The sequence below is a fragment of the Syzygium oleosum genome, unplaced genomic scaffold, assembly GCF_021117445.2.
Source record: "Syzygium oleosum isolate NSW1041296 unplaced genomic scaffold, Sole_v2.1 Sole_v2.13, whole genome shotgun sequence".
Lineage (NCBI taxonomy): Eukaryota > Viridiplantae > Streptophyta > Magnoliopsida > Myrtales > Myrtaceae > Syzygium > Syzygium oleosum.
This window is the reverse complement of record NW_026607497.1, coordinates 9,985,771-10,006,663: the sequence shown is the minus strand read 5'-3', so window position 1 is coordinate 10,006,663 and position 20,893 is coordinate 9,985,771. Positions and strand designations below refer to the sequence as shown.

At 38.0% G+C, this 20,893-nt stretch overlaps 1 pseudogene; it reads left to right on the top strand.

Moving 5' to 3' along the window:
- Positions 1-2,178: 2,178 nt before the first annotated feature.
- LOC115692987 (disease resistance protein RUN1-like) overlaps positions 2,179-20,893 on the top strand; it is an 86,859-nt pseudogene continuing 68,144 nt past the window's right edge.

Sequence of the window (20,893 nt, the reverse complement as noted above, 5' to 3'; positions counted from 1 at the left end):
GGTGGGGTCATGTCTGTGCTCGTGACAGATAAATTGCGTGACCCAACCCAACCTGATTCAACTTAAAATTTTTAAATGGGTCAAAAAATGAGGGGAAAATTCCAAATAAAGGCATGAAGTATCATCATTCTCTCAAATTAGGACTTGAAATGGATTTTGTCTCAAACAAGTGCCTGAAGCGACATATCAGTCTCAAATAAGGGCCTGAAGTGGCTAGGGGTGAGCATGGCTCCAGGTTCTACCCTGGAACCTGAGAACGTGACTAGTGGGAATGGTTCCAGGTTCTATCCTAGAACTTGAGAACCTGAATAGTGGGAATGTATAGGTTTCAGATTTCAAGGTATGTAGGGTAGGTTTCAGGCTCCAAAAATTGGAGAACCTGCTTCGACGGTCAGGTTTCAGGTTCCACAACCTAGAACCTGAAATCTGAAAAGTTTTTTATGTTTTTTTTTTGTCTATATCTTCGCGTGATCCTGTTGTGTTTCATGGTGGTAGATGATGAATGTATAATCTGGAATCACTAATCTGAGCTTTTATTTTATGACTTATTAATGTTTCATATTCTTCATGTGTTTAAATATAAGTTGTAGTTAGTTGATCATAGCAGTAAGTAGTGATCATTAAAGATGATGATTCACTACAATTATTCAATTAATAATACAGGTAGAACTTGAGTAGACTCCGGAACCAACCCTCGAATCTTGATAGCGTAGGTTCCAAGTTCCAAAAAATAAGGAATTTATTATCATGGGTGGACCATATACGAAACATAGAACTACTCACCCTTAGTCTCGATTCACGTAATGACTTCTCATTTTGGTTATATTTATTTTAACCATAATGTCAGGAAAACAAGTCTTTTGTATTCTTTTTGATGAATGACAAGTTTGTTCAATATTGTGGCGTTCATTTTCGTTTTGATAAAAAAAAAAAAAGAACCTGTTAGACCCTGGAACCTATTGTGGAACCCGTGACAGGATAGGTTCTAAGTTCCAGATTTCGATAAGTAGGTTCCAGGTTCCAAAAAATTAGGAACCTGTACCCAAGGATAGGTTTCAAGTTCCGTGTGAAACATGTAAGAAACCTGGAACCACTCACCCCTAGAAGTGGCCATGATAGTTTCAAATAAGGGCTTGATCTCACCGGTCGCCGGCTGGCGAAATATTTCAGCCAGTGCAAGGCATTTTCGTCCAAAAATAATTTTAATTTTAAATTATTTTTTCCTTTCTTTTCTCTTTTTCTTTTTTCTAGTTTTCTCATTGTCTTTCCTGGTGGCCGGTTCTGGTGGCCGACGATCGACCACCGGCGAAGCCCGAGAAGGGCTGGGTGAGGTTGGACTTTGCCAGATCTGGGCGAGGGTTGCCTCGCCAGCTATCGGCGGGGCGACCCTCGCCCTGGGCAAGGCGGCCTCGAAAGCCACAGGTGAGAGTCGGCCTTGCCTGGGCGATAGGTGGCCCTCGCCAGATTGGCTGAGGGCCAGCCTTGCCTGGGCAACAGGTGACCCTCGCCCAGCCTTCCTGGGCTTCGCTGGTGGCTGGAACCGACCACCGACAAAGACAAAGAGAAAATCAGAAAAAGAAAAAAAGAAAGAAAAAATAAGAAAAGGAAAAAAAGTTAAAAAAGTTAAAAGACGAGAATGTCCTTATCGTTTAGAAAGTTAGACCATTTTTTGAAATAAATATAGCAACTCCGGGCCTTTAATTGAAATAAAATCCACTTCAGGCTCTTATTTGAGAAAATGATGATACTTCGAGCTTTTATTTGACACAAAGTCTACTTTATGCTCTTATATGAGAAAATGAGAGCACTTTAGGTCTATGTTTGGAATTTCCCAAAAATGAGTCATTCTACAAACCCATTTGAACCAAATCCGATTGAACCTCAATTTTTTAAATTCATTTTCACCTAACCCTATAAAATGTTTGAACAATCCAGTCCAATGGACCCATTTTAACACATTTACTGTTCATGAAATATCGTGAACAATTTGAATTTATCATCGATTATTATCATAAGTTTTGTCAATAAACGGTAAGGTCGAGCATCTTTTAAGTATCGAATGTTGGTAACCAATTTGTTTTTTTTTTTTGGAATTTACTTTCTCTTAAATCGACGGCTCAGATTGAACGACCGGCGCGGCAAACCCGGACCGACCGGTCGAGTTGATTACTCTCCATACACAAAACCAGGTGGAGCGGCAAACTGGAGGACGAGCGGAATCTAAAGTATGGCTGAATCCGCAGGCAGAAAACGGAGAAGAGGCGGAAGAAGATGAACGAGCAAGGCTGAATCAAGAAGGTTGAATCGAGTATGGCTGAATACGATGTCTATAATCTGGAAATGGGCGAAGATGAACCGGCGAGGCTGGATGAAAGCAAAGGGAAAAAGTACAAATTTCAACCAGCGAGGGTGGTGGGTGCAGAAGTAATAGAAATGGCTGAAATAAGTTTGGCTGAAATCGCTCGCACAAGACGGGGAAGAGCCGAAGCTGTACAAGCGAGGCGGAATCAAGATATGATGATGAAGTCAATGGCGGCTGAATCGAGTTACGATGTGTTCCTGGGTTTCAGCGGGTCCGAAAATCCCTTTGGGTTCGCCGATTCCCTCCATCGCCACTTGGAAGCTGGCGGGCTTCTCGTTTTCAGAGACGACGCACCCCTACGTACTCCCAAAGAGCTCCCGACACGGGTCTACAGCTCCAAGATCTACGTGCCCATCTTCACCGGAACCTACGGCTATAGCCCTTGGTGCCTTGAGTCGCTCGCGCTCATTGTAGGGCGCGCTTCTAGATCAGGTGGGAAGGAAGAGGTCCTGCCCGTTTTCTACAATAGGGAACCGTCTAACGTGAAACTGGAGACACCCATCTACAGAGACACCGTGGACATGCTCAGGCGGACGTGGGGCGCTGAGAAAGTGGAGCGGTGGAAGAAGGCTCTTGTGGAGGCTGGTAAAATCAAGGGTATGGAAACTAAGGTCTTACAAAAGGTATGCTACCATCTGCCTTCTTCTCTTGTAGGTTTCCTTCTGATTTGGTTGCTCAATCGAGACCTGAAAAAGGAATTTCAACGATAGAAAATGCAAATATTGGTCGAAGGCTCTCCTGTACTCTAGATTACATTGTTTAGTTCACTTGCTTGGGTTTATGATGGTTACCGAGCCCGTTTCAAAGCTTTATGGGGGACAAAACTAGAGGAAAAACGAGGAAATTTATTGATGGGAATTAACTGGGGTAAAATTTTTAAATTCCCTCTTCTTTTATGTCGGGCCTAATCCTTCTCTCAAATTGACAACATATGTCGGTTTGACTCCGTGAACTATCTTTAAAAGTTCATTCTATTCATCCACATGATCGCGTCATTCTGTAATTCAATGCGTGCTTGAGTGATATTTTTAGCCCAATGGCAAACTGTGACAATATAATCCATCCGTCGGACTAAATACTTGCTGCAATGGCATTATCACACGAACATACAGTTACTAAACATCAGTTTGGTATGTTTAATATATCTTTGCATCAGGTAAATCATGCTCTGCAGTTAAGGATCAGTGATCTTTTAGCACATCCAACTCGCTTTCATTATGTAGTGTGTTGGGTGGTACGTCCTGCGATTACTTCTGTTAATGGTTTGGAACTGAGGTTTTTTATGCTGTGGCAGTGTTGGGGAACTTATCACATCGATTATTAGAGAAATTTGGCTTAAGCTGAAGATAGGGCGTGATTTTGTGCCTGAAGATCTATCCACTGATGCTGAGCCAGTCAGTTCTGATATAGAGTCTGACAGGCTATTCATTGGTGCTGAGCCACTCAGTGGCATACACCCTGAGAATCTATTCACTGGTGATGTTACACTCAACACCAACATAGTGCCTGAAGATATATTCATTGGTTCTGATCCACTCAAAGCCAAATGGAACAGAACCAATGAGCAGGCTCATGCAAAGGCCAGTATTCAGGGACCCTTGTTATCTTACGGGACCTCGGTATATTTCTTTGCTCTTATTCTCCTCTGTTCTCCAGTACTCTCTCCTAAAGATTGTACCCGTTGATGAAGTTAGTTTCAGACTTAAGTGTGCTTACATAAAATAGATAAAAAGTCATATCGCCACTAATTATTTTACATGATTATACAGTTGTTGTAATGTTAGAATATAATAGAAAAAAGAGGGTAAACATATTAATGAAACTACAAGGGAATGCAAGTCATCGTCCGAACTCTGAAGCTGCTTGCATGTACTTCAATTTTTCAATAGCTAATCACCCTTGCAAGAGTAGAATCCACAAAGAATAGAGGGACAATTCTACACTTCATAATTATCAATTGTTTATTTCATCAAAGATCATATGTTGCATTATCAGTTTGATGGTCGAGTTAAGTGGAATAGCTGAGTGTATAGTAATTTTCGTTTTAGACCACCACACAAAAATGTTACCACAGTATTCCTTTTATTACACAAAACTGATGGCAAAGTAGGTGTTAAGTTCACAATATTAGTGATTCATGAAGGCCTCCTACCTTTTAGCTTTTAAGGAGCCTTGATGCGTCAAAACTGACTTTACTAAAACATTGCTATTGGAAATATTTATATATTATTGTTGTCGCTTTTGTATTTTCAGGCAAACAATAATCACATTGTTTACTCATGCAAGCATTGTTTGAAATGCGACTATATTGTGGTAGCCAAAATCCCATAATTGCCTTCTGAAACAAGGAAGTCGCCTTTTTTTCTGATCAGCCTTATGCAACCGCTAGGGTTGACCAATTGCACGACACGTGCATGTTACCTGGATAAGTGTGTTCGGGTTAAACTTAATCGCATCCATTGCATAAATTGGTCAAGCAGTCTATACACAAGTAATAAGCATGTCGCCAATGGATTGATCTCTTTTGACTTGTTTATAACAAGCTTAAACTTGACATGCTCAATTAAATGGGTTAACAAATATGCGTAAGTGGGTTTGGACATGTTTACGTACGTCTAAACACATTGTTACGTTTTTTTATGTGTGAACTGATACCTTGAATGTGTCAAACATATCTCATTATGTAACATGCTTAATAATCATACCGAGTTTGGATTTTAAAGTTGGGACTGAATACTGATCTTGTCATGTTCAACTTGGACATGGATTTGACACGATGCTGTTTTTCTATGCATTCTCTCTCATCGCATGACATTCTGTTCTTCGATATTTGAGAATCACCGGCAATATCTCGGTTGTTATGATACTGGCACAAATATGATAAGAAAGCACCAAATATTAGCCCTAGCAGCTGCCACCTTAAGCTTATGGTATGTAAGGTTGTGTTGCACTTCTGATTGTTCAGCATATTCAAGTACTGGGAAACTTGCTGTGAATTTCCCATTTACTCTTTTTTTTTTGGTGAACTCTATTGTTGAGCTGATAATATAACACTGTTGATGAAAGAAATGGGGAATACTTAGAGCCAGGGTTTTGAAAACTGGAACAGGCTGGCCAGTTCAACTGGGATGTCTTTTAGCATGTTTCACAAAGAAAACTCCAGCTGAGATCTTGCTGATCTGTGCTCGACGGAAGTGGGGAATCGCTTTTTGTTGGCAAGATTTGTCGCTGATCGTGCTTTGTTGTGAGCTGTCCTCTACACTGCTAGTATTTGTCTAGCCTCAGCTTCTCTAGATCTGGTAAAGTCGTGCCTCACCATCTTCAGTCATGAGCCCAGAACCTCATTTGGAAGCTGTGCTTTCTCATCCTTCCTTTGTCAGTTGTGGTTGTCCTCATCTTTTTGTCCTCATCCTTTTATCTTCGTGGCAGTTCTGCTCCTCTGTTAATTGAGCTCTGTTCGCATGGGTTTACTTTTTTGGTCTTGGGTTTGTGCTGTAATCAATTCCTTAAATGAAATAAAGAGCTACAGTGCTTAGTCTACAGGAACGAATCTTCAGCAGATTCCTCAATTTTGGTCTTCCAAATTCCCAACACCTACTCTGTCATGTCGCTCGATGTAAGGCCCGCCTTTGGTTGCGAGTGTCAAAGACGTGTGAAGTTGCCGTCAAGAGGTAGCTTTGAGCATTGCTATTGTGCACACTTAATTCGTGAGGCTAGAGTCGAGGGCCATGGAAGCGATGCAGTTTAGCTTGCCACAACTCATGAAAGTTGGGTTATCAGACATTTTTACCTGGGTTATGTCAGAGAAAGGTGTCAATTTGTTGATCTTAGTTTGCTTCAGTGCTTTGTCAAAGCCAGAGTCGATGTGGATTACATTCAGCTTGCTGTGTAAGGTTCGACTTTCGTATCTGTCTTTGTCTTAAAACTGGTTGGTGTATCCACATTCATTATGAAGCAATGCGCCCTATAGTTGCAAGTTGGATGCTCCAACTTGAGGAGGAGTCTTGAAGTATAATAGGTGATATTAAAAATAAGCTATATTAGCTAAGTGTTAAATAAGGCAATTAGGGTTTTGGAGCGTTTATCAACTCTCAATGCTCTGTAAATAGAACTCGTGTTATTTTTATGGTTCTTGTCCCAAAGCATTTGTGGAGCATCAATTGTTCATATTAAAGGACTATCAATGTATTGGAAATTGCAATATGCTCATTTGGTTTCTTAACTAGTGCACCAGGAGCAATTTTGTACAAGATCCTTTTTCTATTTATTCATTGAGTAATGATGTACTCTTAGAGTAATTTCTCTATCCCTCTCTCTTGAGATCCTAAAATATTTAGTTGTAATAGACGGATAACTAATGTGCAAATAGGCAATATTGTAAGGAGCCCTTGGAGGTGATATGTAGAGACCAGAAGCACTAGCTTCAAGCAAATTCACAGTGGCCAAGGGTATACAAATTCATTTTGGAAAGACAAACGATGTGGAGATCAACCTTCAATTGTCTCCTTTCCTGACAGAAAGATGCTCTGGTGGAGGAAAATTATAGAAGAGCAAATGGAGGAGTGGTATGATACATTGAGTTCTATAAGAATGCTCAAGATTGGAAGAGAGCTTTTTCTTGATTTTTTTTTGGCAGTGCTTTGTGCCTTTCATGGTTTTAATGAGGAAGCGGATGCTGTGTTATGGAAGCATAGTAGGGATGGTATGTTCACTGCAGCACATAGGAGCTATCCCATGGTTGGAGCTGAAGTTGGAAACCCTCCTTTTCCGTTGAGTATTTTCCTGGAGACTAAAGCAATTGTTAGGTTAAGCTTTCTATGGAAGTTTGCTTCTTACTACAGAAGATTTGAAGAGCATTCAAGTGGAATGCGGAATTTAATTCTCTGCTTCTCCTTCATTTAGAGGTTTGAAGACTTTGGAATACTACCTTATTGCTCTTACATATTAGTTAGGTTGTGGCAGGTTCTTTTAGAGAGGAACTCTTAGCTTGGTCTAGTCAGGTACTATATTTTTGGGTTAACTGGAAAGCAAGATAGATGATCGTTTAAGAACGAGGAAAGTTTTGACCAAAAGAAAAAAAAAAGAACGAGGAAAGTTCTATAGGTGCTGAAAAGGATAGTTGGCTCTACACCTTACTTTTTTGGCATAGAGGTGGCAGCTCTTAAGATGTCGAGTTGTCTTTGAATTACTTTGATAGTTACGCCTAGGGAAATGATAATGCATGTATCATTGGATGAATAGTGTTTCTTGTAATTTTGTTTTCAACTATTAATAATGAAGATAACTGTTTAGAGTTTTTTAAACTAGAAGGGCTATGCAAAAATGAAATGTGTAACTAGGTGTATAAATACAAAAAATAAAATTTAAAGCTTAGTGGGGATTTGCATTACTTTGGTGATTGTTAGCAACATGGCTAAAGCACCATATAAGATATCAATCTTTTGGATAATTTAAATAATGTATAATTGCTTTCTAGTTAAATTCTATATGTGTCATTGCATGATAAATAATTTTAAAAAATTAGATATGTGAAAGAAGTGGAAGAGAGAAATTCTGTATATTTCAATGTAAATAGAGAAGAGTACATGGAGCCTATTTATAGGCTTGAATAGATGACAATCTAAGGAAATCATATCAGATATGCTTAATCAAAATAGATACGGAGAATCAAAGGAAATATTCTAAATATCTCTAGAAGATACCTAAATATCTCTAACAAGATACAACTACACAATCTGTACAATGAACATTCTGCAACTATATATGACTAATAAATGAAAAAACCAAATAAAATTTGGATGGACAGATTTAGCTTATTGACTACTACTACTACTAATTATATTGAAGTTAACACCCTAGATAAATAGTGTAGGAATATTGTCCAAAGTATGTTAATGTAGAGTAAGTGGGACTATTAATCCTTTTCTTTTTCTAATTGATATCAAGAGTAGCAGGAGGGAAAGGAGCTTTGTAATGATATGGATCAACGACAAAGCTCCATTCTATCCACTTTCTACATGTATAATAGATTTGATTGTTTCTTTTTATCTCATGAATGATTATATCTGGCATAGCCGATCTTTAAATTTTTCCTTTCGTTTCTAGTTTTTTTTCAGTAGTTATTACAAATTGTCTTTCAATAGGATAAATCCCCACCCTCATAGCTAGTTCCAGAAAAAACTTTTCGATCTAATGCAAGAGTATAAATAGCTTGCTGTTTGGTGATTGTGGTTTTTAGACCACCACAATACTGATCTCATAATGATCTGTTCCTTTGATTATACAAAGTAATGATAGGTAATTGTTAATCTCATGATATCATTGAGAGTCTCTGTAGCTTTATGTTAAGTGGAGCAACAATGCATCAAACTTGAGTTTTTATTACAACAATACCTCTCTCTCTCTCTCTCTCTCTCTCTCTCTCTCTCTCTCTCTCTCTCTCTCTCTCTCTCTCTCTCTCTATATATATATATATATATATATATATTTATTGTCATTGTCTCTTCTGTATTCACCTGCCAAATGACCATCTTGATTGATCGCAAAAGCCTCTCTTGAAGCACAACTGTACTCGAATAGCCTGAATCCCATTAGTTTCTTTTGGAACAACTAAATCACCTTTTTGCATCCCCCATCACCGTGGCCTTATGCAGCTGCCGCCTTCAGTTTATGTCCTATCAGCTTTTTTGCCCCTTCCGATAGTTTAACATATTAGAGGACTGGGAAACTTCTTATGGTTCTTCATTTTGTAGTTTTGTTTGGTGGACTCTAGGGTTGAGCTGATCATACACAATTGTCGATAAAGTGGTGAATTCTTATAGTAGTCTCAATTCATTGCTTCCGACACACTTATGTTGTGCTCCCATGAATCGTATAATCGCTTAAAAACATTCAACAGGGAAGACGATGTAGCTCTAAATGCTGTGCACTTTGTTTTATGAAGGATTGTTAGTGTTAGTTTAAAAACTAAGCAGACAGTAAAAAGCTCCTACGAATTACTATAAATGAAGATAGAAATACTGGGATTGGAGAATTGATAGAGAAATTGTGCTAAGCAATAAAGCCACAAAGAGATGACATGTTAGATTAGACACTCTCTCTGCAGGACACGAAACTTGCAAAAGAGCATTTGTAATTTGTAACTCGTAAAGAATATTGTAGCTCTCATAGTTCCTGGAAATGAAAACTTCCGGTCAACTATTGTGATTGATAGTTTGCACTCTAAGAAGGAAGTCTGACATATCCACTTCTTTTCTTACAGAAAACCTAAAGCATCCCACTTAACATCTGGATACTATCTTTAAGTGGTTTTGGCATTTTACTGCTTTTACTGTTTACAATAGGCATGTCAATGACGTGTTACAAATTTAACTTTCTAGATGGATGATTTTCAGTGCAAGCGTTTTGCGAAAGCAGTGAGAGATGGGATCGCTCAAATTATGTTTGTGTTTTCTTCCTTATGCTGTGGGACTAACTTTTGTTTATTATAGATCTTCCACCTCTAAGCAAGATCTCAAGGGAAACTCTTACACGATTTATTACTGCAGGCAACCTCGAAATGGTCCCTGATAAGGCCGGTACTTACTGTTCTGTACCTCTTGCGAAGGATAAGAAACAGGGTATGTTAGTCAGTTAAGCCTTTCTGTGGCATTTTCGGTTACTTATTACAGTAAGAAACAGGGTATGTTAATCATTTTAGGCTTTTTGATGCTTAGTAAGCCAAATTTACACATAGATCTTTCCATAATGGAGACAGGAGTTTTGCGGTCGTGTCTCTAGCTTAGATGGGATGCATGAGGTGAATGATTGTGTTGGAGGAACTTCAGTAGAGGTTATCTTCAACTGCCTATCTACTCAGTTTGCTAAATATTAGTTACAACATCTCAACTAACAAAAGGAATAATTGATTGGCAGGCACGTTCAAAGCACAGGTTTCAGAGAATGGCGTTATCATCTGGAACATACAGTACCTCTGTATATTTCTTCACTTCTCTTGCCATCTCTACTAAAGTTACATTCTCCTAAACTTAAGTACCTTTATAGGAGCTTGAAGACAGTCAATATTGCAAATAATTAGCTTGTTGGACATGGAAGTGAAAGAATTGATGCTGCACGAGTGGATTTTTTCTGTGTTTTTCTCCATGATTGCCTGGAGGTTTGAAGACTTTGAAATACTACTTTATCGCTCTTGCACATTAGTTAGGTTGTGGTAGGGTCTGTAAGAGAGGAACTCTTAGCTTGGTCTAGGCTAACATGCTCCAAAGATAGGAAAAGTGTTGTGCTCCGGTACCATCTTTTGGGTTATTTGGAAACAAAGATAGGTGGCACTTTTAAGAATGAGGAAAGTTCTAAAGGTGCTGAAAAGGATAGTTGGCTTTCCAGCTTACGTTTTTGGCACAAAGGGTGGCTCTTAAGATGCCGAGTCTTTTTTCAATTTCTTAGATATTTCCTAACACCTACAGCGTAAATGGGAGGCCCACTTAGTGCTCTTGAATACACTTGTCAAAAGGACATTTTGAAATTGTAAAAAATATTCACAGTACTTTGAATGCTGACATCGATACGATTTTTAAGATAAGCGGTCGTCAATACTAAATAAGAATCAAATTTTAGCTACCAAACAAAAATCCAATTATAAATGCTCAAAGTGAAAAGTAGAAGTCCAATTAAGTAGAAAATCACCGCATATGGACATTAAGACTGTCTCTTGGAATGCTAGGATGTTAAATATATTGCTTAGAGGCGGCCATGAAAATCTTTCTAAGAGATTGGAGAAGTGATTTAGTCTGATCACGGGGAACAAAACTTGAAGAGTTATTAGTTAATATTTTAGAAGGGATGGTGGGTGTGAAACTTAGAGACGAGATAAGAACTTTTGCTCAACCCTAGCTTAGAAGGTTATAATATTTTGTCGAAGTTTCATAGATTATAGTACAAATTTAATTGGCTTTTATTATCTAAAGCTTGCTTTTGGCTGTTAATATGATAATTTTGAAGTAATTAGGTCTAATGTATATATTTCATACCAAGGAGTATGATAATGCACGTATTGGATAGATAGTGTTTTTTGTAATTTTGTTTTCAACAATCACTAATGTTGATAATTTTATAGTGTTTCATACTAGAAGGACTATGCAAAAATGATATGTGTAACTAGATTTATAAATTCAAAAAGAAAAATTAAGAGCTTAATTGTGAGTTGCATTACTTTGGTGATTGTTATCAGCATGGCTAAAGTATCATATAAGATATCAATTTTTTCGACAATGTAAAGAATGTATAATTGCTTCCTATCTATATTCTGTATGCGCGAACACATGATAAATCATGCTACAAAAATTAGATACAATTACAGACTTCAATATGTATGACTAATGAATGAAAAAACCAAATAAAATTCGGATTGGTAAATTTAGCCTATTGACTACTATTAATTACATTGAAGTTAACAGACGAGATAAAGAGTAGGAATATTGTCCAAAGTACATTGATGGGAGAGTAAGTGGGGCTATTAATCCTTTTTGTTTTCTAATTAATATCAAGAGTAGCAGGAGGGAAAGGAGCTTTGTAATTATATCGATCAACGACAAAGCCCCATTCTATCCACTTTCCATCTGTGTAATAGATTCGGTTGTTGTTTACCTCATCGAAGATCATATCCAGCATAGCCTATCTATAATTTTTCCTTTCTTTTCTAGGTTCTTCATTTCTTTTCCCCAGATTTATTAGAAATTATCTTTCCATATAATAAATTCCCGCCCTTGTAGCTAGTTCCAAAAGGAACCTTTTACAAGAGTTTAAATAGCTTGCTGTTTGGCGATTGTGGTTTTAGATTCCCACAATTCTGATCTGTTCTTTGATTGTACAAAATAATGGCAAGTAATTTAATTTTGTGATATTAGCTATTGAGGGTGTCTGTAGCTTTGTGTTAAGTGGAGCAGCAACGCATCCAACTTGACTTTTTAATATGTAAATACCTCTAGGTATATTTGTCTATTATCATTGTCTCTTCTGTATTTACCTGCCAAATGACCATCTTGGTTGATTGAAAAAGTATCTCTTGAAATGCAACTATACTCGAATCGCCTGAATCCGATTATATTCTTCTGAAACAACTAATTCACCTTTTTGCATCCCCCATCACCACAGCCTTATGCAGCTGCCACTTTCAGCTTATGTCCTATCCACTTCTTTGCCACTCCTGACTGTTTTAGAGGATGGGCAAACTTCTTATGGTTCTTCACTTTGTTCTTTTGCTTAGTGGACTCTAGTGTTGAGCTGATTATACACAAATGTTAATAAAGTGGTGAATTCTTATATTAGTCTCAGTTCATTGCTTTCAAGACACTCAATAGTTTTGGTGCCATGAATCATATTATCCAGTAAAGAATACAATGGGTAAGACTACGTAGCTCTAAATGCTGTGCACTTTGTTTTAGGAAGGATTGTTAGTATTAGGGAAAAACTAAACAGACAGTAAAAATCTCCAACGAATTAGAAGTGGCAGGATTGGAGAATCAGCAGAGAAATGTTGTCTAAGCAATAAAATTACAAAGAGATAACATGCCAGATTAGAAACTCTCTCTCAGGACTGGAAACTTGCCGAAGAGCATTTGTAAGTTGTAACTTGTAAAGAATATTGTAGCTCTCATGGTTCCTGGAAAGTGAAAATTTCCGAATGACTGTTGTGATTGATAGTTTACACTTTGAGAAGGAAGTTTGACATATCCACTTTCTGAATAACTGTTGTGATTGATAGTTTACACTTTGAGAAGGAAGTTTGACATATCCACTTTCCGAATAACTGTTGTGATTGATAGTTCACAGAAAACCTAAAGCATCCCTCTTAACTTCTGGATACTATCTTTTAAGTGGTTTTTGCATCTTCCTGCTTTTACTGTTTATGATAGGCTTCTCATCAATGTGTCAAATGTTTAACTTTCTAGATGGCTGATGATTTTCTGTGCTGGTGTTTTGCGGAAGCAGTGCGAGATTGGATCGTTCAAATTATGTTTGTGCTTTTTTCCTCATGCTGTTGGACTAAGTTTTGTTTATTATATAGATCTTGCACCTTTAAGCAAAATCTCAAGGGAAACTGTTACTTGATTTATTACTGCAGGCAACCTCGAGATGGCCCCTGATAAGGCCTGTAGTCACCTTTCTGTGCTTCCTTTTCAGACTACAAAGGATAAGAAACAGGGTACGTTAGTCAGTTTAGGCTTTTTGATGCTTAGTAAGCCAGATTTACTAACAGATTTTTCCATGATGGAGGCACCAGGTGCACCGTCGTATCTTTAGCTTAAGTTGGATGCATGGAGTGAATGATGGCGTTGGAGGAACTTCAGTAGAGGTTATCTTCAACAACCTGTCTACTCTGTCAGCTAAACATTAGTTACAGCATCTCAACTAACAATTCATTTGATTGACATGCACATTCAAAGCACATGTTTCAGAGAATGGCGTTATCATCTGGAACATACAGTACCTCTGTATATTTTTTTACTTCTCTTCCCCTCTCTACTAAAGTTACATTCTCCTAAACTTAAGTACCTTTTTAGGGGCTTGAAGACAGTCAAGTATTGCAAATAATTAGCTTATTGGACACACAAGTGAATGATGTACGAATTGTTGGAATCCATGGGAGAGATGGCATTGGAAAGACTGCTCTTGCCAAGATCATATATAACAAAATCTCCCTTCACTTTGACGCTTGTAGTTTTCTTGCGGAGATTGAAGAAACGATGCAGCAACCGGTGGTTTTCAGTGTCTTCAAACCAAGTTGATCTTTCATATTTTGAAAGAGAGTGTGAGGTTGCTTCTGCTTTCAAAGGAGTACGATTTTTGAAAGAGATCTTGAGGAATGTGAAAGTTCTCCTTGTTCTCGATGATGTGGAAAATGTGTCCTTCCTCAAGGAGTATGTAGGAGCTAAGCTTGATTGGTTTGGTTCTGGCAGTAGAATAATTGTAACCTCAAAACAAAGAAGCATTCTTCAAGGGTTTCTTGATCAAGGGTCGGCTCATACTTACGATGTTAGTCCGATGGATGATAATGGAGCTTTTGTCCTTTTCTGGCAGTATGCAATGGGAGATTTACAAACATCAACCTTATATTGAAGTTGCAAACAGAATAGTCAAGGCTGCAGAGGGACTTCCGCTACTTGTCAAAGTTTTTGGTTCTTTTTTGCATGGTAAAGGACAAGAAGAATGGATTAAATTCAGAGATCTCATACAACAATTTCAGGAAGATTACCAGAAGATTCTCAGAACAATTTATGAAGCATTAGATCATAAGCAAAAGCAGATGTATCTTGATGTTGCATATTTTCTCTCAGATGTGGATTGTAGGATTGCCTCATATATGTGGCATGATTATGATCGTCCTTATGATGAAATCGAGATCCTTCATCATATGTCCCTAATAAAAATGGAAGAAAATAAAATAGGCATGCACAAAATGCTAAGGTGCCTTGCCAGGAAGATTGTTTACGAAGGTTTCCATGATCCAGGAACATGTGTTAGATTCTACATTCCTGCCAAAGCCCACGACATGAAGAAGAGGAAAAGGGTATGTCGGGAAAAAAAGTAGCATGCAGGCCCTAATTTGATTTTCAATTTTCTTCGGTCTCATGTATGAAGCATTTTCTTTACCTCGTGAGTTTAGGCATCCATAGTAATTTCATTATCTGAAGATTTCCACATGTTTCTCTACTTGACTTTTGTGGTCCATCGTACAGGAACAGACCACCTTAACACTATCATGGCAGGGTTTGAGATCCTACCGAGCAAGACATTTCTCAGCTTTGGTTGCACCAATATTGTTGGAAGATTTGCAGATGCCTTATTAAATGTTCGGTGGCTTCACTGGCAAGGGTGCCCTCGAGATTGTGAAGCAATCAGCATTCATTTAGAGAACTTAGTTATTCTTGATCTTTCGTGGAGTACGGTTACAGAATCCTGGGGAGGTTGGAAAGGAATTAAGGTGCATCATAGCTTCTTTGTTGTTGTGTTTGTGTTGGCCCTTAAGTACATTGAGAGTTCTACGCCATCTGAATTTTTCTCCTTGTTTTGCAGATGGAGTGTTTGAAAGTCTTGAATCTTACAGGTTGTGCGGGCTTATTAGTTACCTCCAGCTTCTCTTGTTACCCAAATTTAGAGATACTGATTCTTGAGTGATGTTCTCGATTGGTTCATTTAGATCCTTCAATTAATGATCTGAAGCTCTTGGTTACCCCGAATTTGAAGTTCTGCTCCGAACTTGGCATGTTGCCAGTGGAAATGGATGGGATGAATGCTTTGGAAGAGCTCCTGATCGATGGCACTTCTGTACGAGAACTTCCTGGATCGATAGGCAAATTGGTTCAACTGCAAATTCTCATTAGTGCCACTAATTGCTTCTCATTGGTTCAGCTTCCTGGTTCAGTTTTTGAACTTAAAGCTCTTTTAGTGCTAGCCTTGGATAACGCGAAAATTCTTGAACTCCCAGAGTCAATTGGAGACTTGGGGGAGCTCAGACGCTTGTCTTTGAGGGATTGTCGTGGGCTAGGAAAGCTTCCGGAATCCATTGGAAAACTGGAAGACTCATTAGTAGAGTTGGATATTTCAGGTATGGGTATTTTGAAGTTGCCCGATTCAACTAAAAACCTGCAGAGTTTGAAAGTGCTGAAAATGGATTCTTGATTCTTAAGAGAATTTCCTTCTTACATTGAAGAGTTGATAAACCTGGAAGAGATACATGCATCCTGGTGTAGGAGTTTGGAGGGAGTGATTCCTAGTGATATTAGGAAACTAGATCGTCTTAGAGAACTGACTTCGATGTACACATATATCCAGCCTTCCATCAGAAATCCAGTTCATGTCAAGTCTTCAGACTCTTGATTTGCTACACTGCAACATTCTTGAAGAGTTGCCTAGGCTTCCCTCTACCTTAATTGATCTGTACGTTAATCCCGGCTTGACGCAAAATAAGCGACTCTTCAATTCTGCCACCGGTGGCATTTATCGCGATAAATAATGCAGCATTAGTTTGGATTAGATTGTTGAGTGTTGTCATTTGTCGTGATAAGTAGGGTTGATTACATTACACCACCGGCAATTTTAGAGTTGTATCAACCTACTCTTTTTTATGACCGTCATAGTAAATACGATAATCCACCTATATACATAGACTAAATCAGATAAAATGCTCGTGTCATTGAAAATAAACCGTTCAGAAAATGCTTTATGTCGTTGAAAATTAGCTGTCTTGTACATACTAGTTGAAAAGCAGTCAACTGCCCAAGTTGACCACTATTTTATTGAGCAAACAATTTATTTATGAATATATTGTGTATTAGATCCACGTCATCTATATGACTCGGTTAGTACCGAGCTCTAAACCCTGGATCGCGTTAAGTTATAAGCCATTGCTTGGTAGTTTATCGTAGGAATTAGGACACGGATTTATTTTAGGATGAACACAAAGCCGCCTCAAACTTTGTTTGGGATGAGGCAATTAATTGGTTTGGGGGAAGTTTAGAATTTAAGTTAGATTAGTCATTATTTCCGTAAAAGCAAATGTCAGTGGATTTACATTCATTGAGGGAATGCAGTTCTCCTATGGTATTATACGGGCACCAAATGTTGGAATTTGCACCCTAGCTACAAAAAAAAAATCACAGTTTGCATTGTTATTCATGCTTGGACAGGGTTTTTGTCCTGAATTTCTGATTGAATCGTACCCTCAGAAACGTACAATGCAGGGCATGGGTACTAATTTTGTATGCTGACATCAGTCCATCCATATGTTCATTGGTTTCATTTGCTTAAAGTTGATTACACAAAATTTGATGACCGAGAAAACATCATCTATTGTAAGAATCTCATTCAATATTTTAGTTTGATTGAGACATGATAAGTGATGTTGTAAATCCTACGATGGTTTCTCACCGTCCAATGATCTTCCTTTTCATTTTTTGGGTGTGGCGTATTGGGTCACATTTCACGCACAAGATAAAGTCCACCTCACTCCTCCAGTCAAAAATAGATCATCCACATTGAGTATAGGACATTTCATGAAGTCACCATAGGTTTTCATTTCTTTATCGTTTGGTGATAGCAACGATAGTTTTGTGTGGAGGTTTGGCTTCTGTCGTAAAAATGGATAGCTAAAGAAAACATAAACGTCCATTGAAGTCTTACATATTTATTTTTACCTTCCTGACTAGTATTCCATTGGGCTAAGACTAAGTAAGAGATTTTTACATCTCAGAGATAGTTTATTCCTCTTTCTATTACTTGTTGAGAATCACCTGACCCAAAAAATATAGAAGTTGACAATCACAGTGAGGTTGTGTGTTATTATGTTACGTTAACGAAAAATTCTACTTTTCATCCTTATACTTTCATGCTTTCTTCGATCAAATCCAAGTACTTTTAATTTATTTGTTTAAGTCATACTTTTACAAATTTTCTAATTAAGTCTTTGTGACATTGAATCTGACCAAATTCAATTGACATGGCCGTCAGACAATGACAGTGTGCATACATGCGTGGAAAACTTTAGGCAATGTAAACAAAGTCGGAGTATAATGTAGATAAAATTTAGCTCATGGGGACAATTGAGTGGACATCCACATTGATTAAATTTTGTCCACGTCACACTACAATGTCTGTGAATGTTGTCGCACTTAAAACACTAAAAAGTGGCAATTTGCTTTTTCAAATAAACTTGAAAGTGATTATTACTTGTTTTCTCTGAATAATTGAAATTGACTAAAAAATTTGACCTACACCATTTTAGAAAATTTGCTTAACGTCTGGTGTTAAGGCCTACCAATATTCCCTCCTAGGTGTAGGTCAGTACGCATAGAAACAATCCATAAACATTTCATAAATCGAGTTCACAATGCAAAATATATAACCTTTCACAATTCAATTCATAGATCGAAATACATTTTATATAACATTTCTCAAACCTTTTCGCAAATAATCAACTCACAAAGTTTCTAAGAAATGCTTTACCACATCAATTCAAATAACCAAAAGGATAGTAAAAGCTCGTTCCAACTTTATGTAACAAATACATTCTAAACAATTTTTTCTTAATAAATAGGGTTAATACCACGAAAAACCCTAAACTGGTACACTTGTGATAGATTTACCCCAAACTATTTTTTTGACCATAAAAAACCCCAAACTGGTACATCTGTGACAATTTTACCTCGAACTATTTGTTAATTACGAAAAACCCCAAACTGATACATTTATGACAATTTTACCCCGACCTAATTTTTTAATATTATTTTTTCGAATTTTATTAGTTTTTCTTATCTTATCTTTTTCCTTTCCTTTTTTTTTCCTTCATTTTCAACCTTTGGCCGGCGAGGTCGGCCCCGCCGGCTGATGGCGAGGGATCGTCCTCACTGTCGCTGCCGAGGCTCGGCCCCGCCGCAACTGGCGAGGTCAGCCTCGCCCAGAAGCGACGAGGTCAAACCTCGCCAGTGACGGCGAGGACGACCCCTCGTCAGCGACTGGCGACATCGAACCTCGCCAGGGGTGGGCAAGACCAACCTCGCCAGTTGCCGGCGAGACCGACCCCACTATCGCCATGGGTGGGCAAGCCTGACCTCGCCAGGGGTGGGGCAAGGTCGACCTCGCCAGTTGCGGGCGAGGTCGGCCTCGCCCAGCAACAGCGAGGTCGGCCTCGCCAGCGGCCGGCGGGGCTGATGCCGCCTGCCAAAGGTTGAAGATGAATGAAAAAAAAAAAAAGAAAAGAAAAGAAAAACTAAAAAAATTCGAAAAAAATAATAATATTAAAAAATTAATTCGGGGTAAAATTGTCACAAGTGTACCAGTTTGGGGTTTTTGGTAGTCAAAAAAATAGTTCGGGGTAAAATTGTCACAGATATACCAGTTTGGGGTTTTTTGTGATAAAAAAAATAGTTTGGGGTAAATCTGTCACAAGTGTACCAGTTTAGGGTTTTTCGCGGTATTAACTCTAATAAATATCATGCCATGCTATGCCTCTTTTATAACTTATTGCATATCTAATTCCTATCACTTGCAAGACATAAGTTCATAAATCACAAAAGATATAAGCATCACTCAGCTGAAAACGAAAAACCAAACAATGAAAGTTAATTTGAGTGGAAAAATTCAAAATCCTATCAATTAAGTGAGAAACGGATATCGAATTAAATGAAGCAAAGGAGGACTTCGTACTGAGATTATAGGGATTACTGGTGCAATTTTTAAAAAAGAATGGGTATTTGCTCTCCTCTGATATTTGTTTGACACCGGTTCATAAATTTGAACCTGGTTGAAGTCCTCTAAATTCTGAATCAAATGAAAGCTAGGGTTCAAGAACTACAAGTTGAAAAACAATACAAGCAAGGACATACTATTATTTATAGGAAGCATTTTCAGAGACAAAATTATTGCCAAATTCTTGCCGATTAACTATTTTTCTTAAAATTTCGACAATAAAAACTATTTTTCTTAATCTTCTTGTAAAATAAGGAAAAAGTCACATTATAATGGACTTTGAATCAAGATCTCCATGTCCATGCAATGCACAAGTTTTTTGAAAATTGAATTGTCTTTTAAGGACAACATACTAAATAAAATAAATTTACTTCTAACTAGAAGAATATTGCATAATTTAATTAAAAATTTTCACTTTAAAATATAATCTACTTGAGAGTGGAGTGCGTGGCGTGCAAGTAATAGGAGTAAGTTTTTGGGCTTCTTGCTTATATTACCGTTTAGATTTGCTAGATGAGATGAGTCCATTGCCTAGCCCAGCCCATCACAACCCAAGCCAAGTAAAATGATTTAAAACCTCCTAGAGGACTTGAACCGGGAAGATACCACTAGATCAACATGTTCTTGACTTGTTTCGTCTTCAAATACTTTAGGGCAATCTTGTAAGGTGTCTTGCCTAATATAATGCCGCAAAATATTGGCTTTCAAAAGTGCAATAACGAGAGAATAAATTTTACCCAATATTCGAGGCAGACTTCATTTGGTCATTTTAAAACATTTTTTCTCTAGTAGTGTTCATTGTTTTAATCAATTTATAAAACAATTCACCCATTTTCCGATATAGACTTCTTTTGGCCATCTTAAATAATTTATCTTTGATAATGGCTATATTTTTATTTATTCCCGTGTCCCACACCTCATAGAAGTATGTTGTCTTTTTTCCCAAAATTCGCGACAACCTGTCGGATATGGGAAAAAAACAGGAGGGGACAAAAGACCATCTTTTTTGGGGAAGAGGGAAGGTGGTGGGGGAGGAGAGCTTGTGGCTCTCACTTCGTCTTCTTCCTCCTGTGCAGGTGCGTGCCAGTGTCAGCGTCTTCCACGCCTCCCAAACAGTGTGGAGCGAATGAGCGAATGATGACTGTCAAAGCCTGTTGGCTTGGCATTGGCATTGTGCATCCATTGACTGGTTAAACTTGGACATCGTGTCTATCTAGGTTCATGAATGGGGCTATCATTTCAAAAAAGAATGGGTATTTGCTCTACTCTGAAACTTGTTTGACAGCGGTT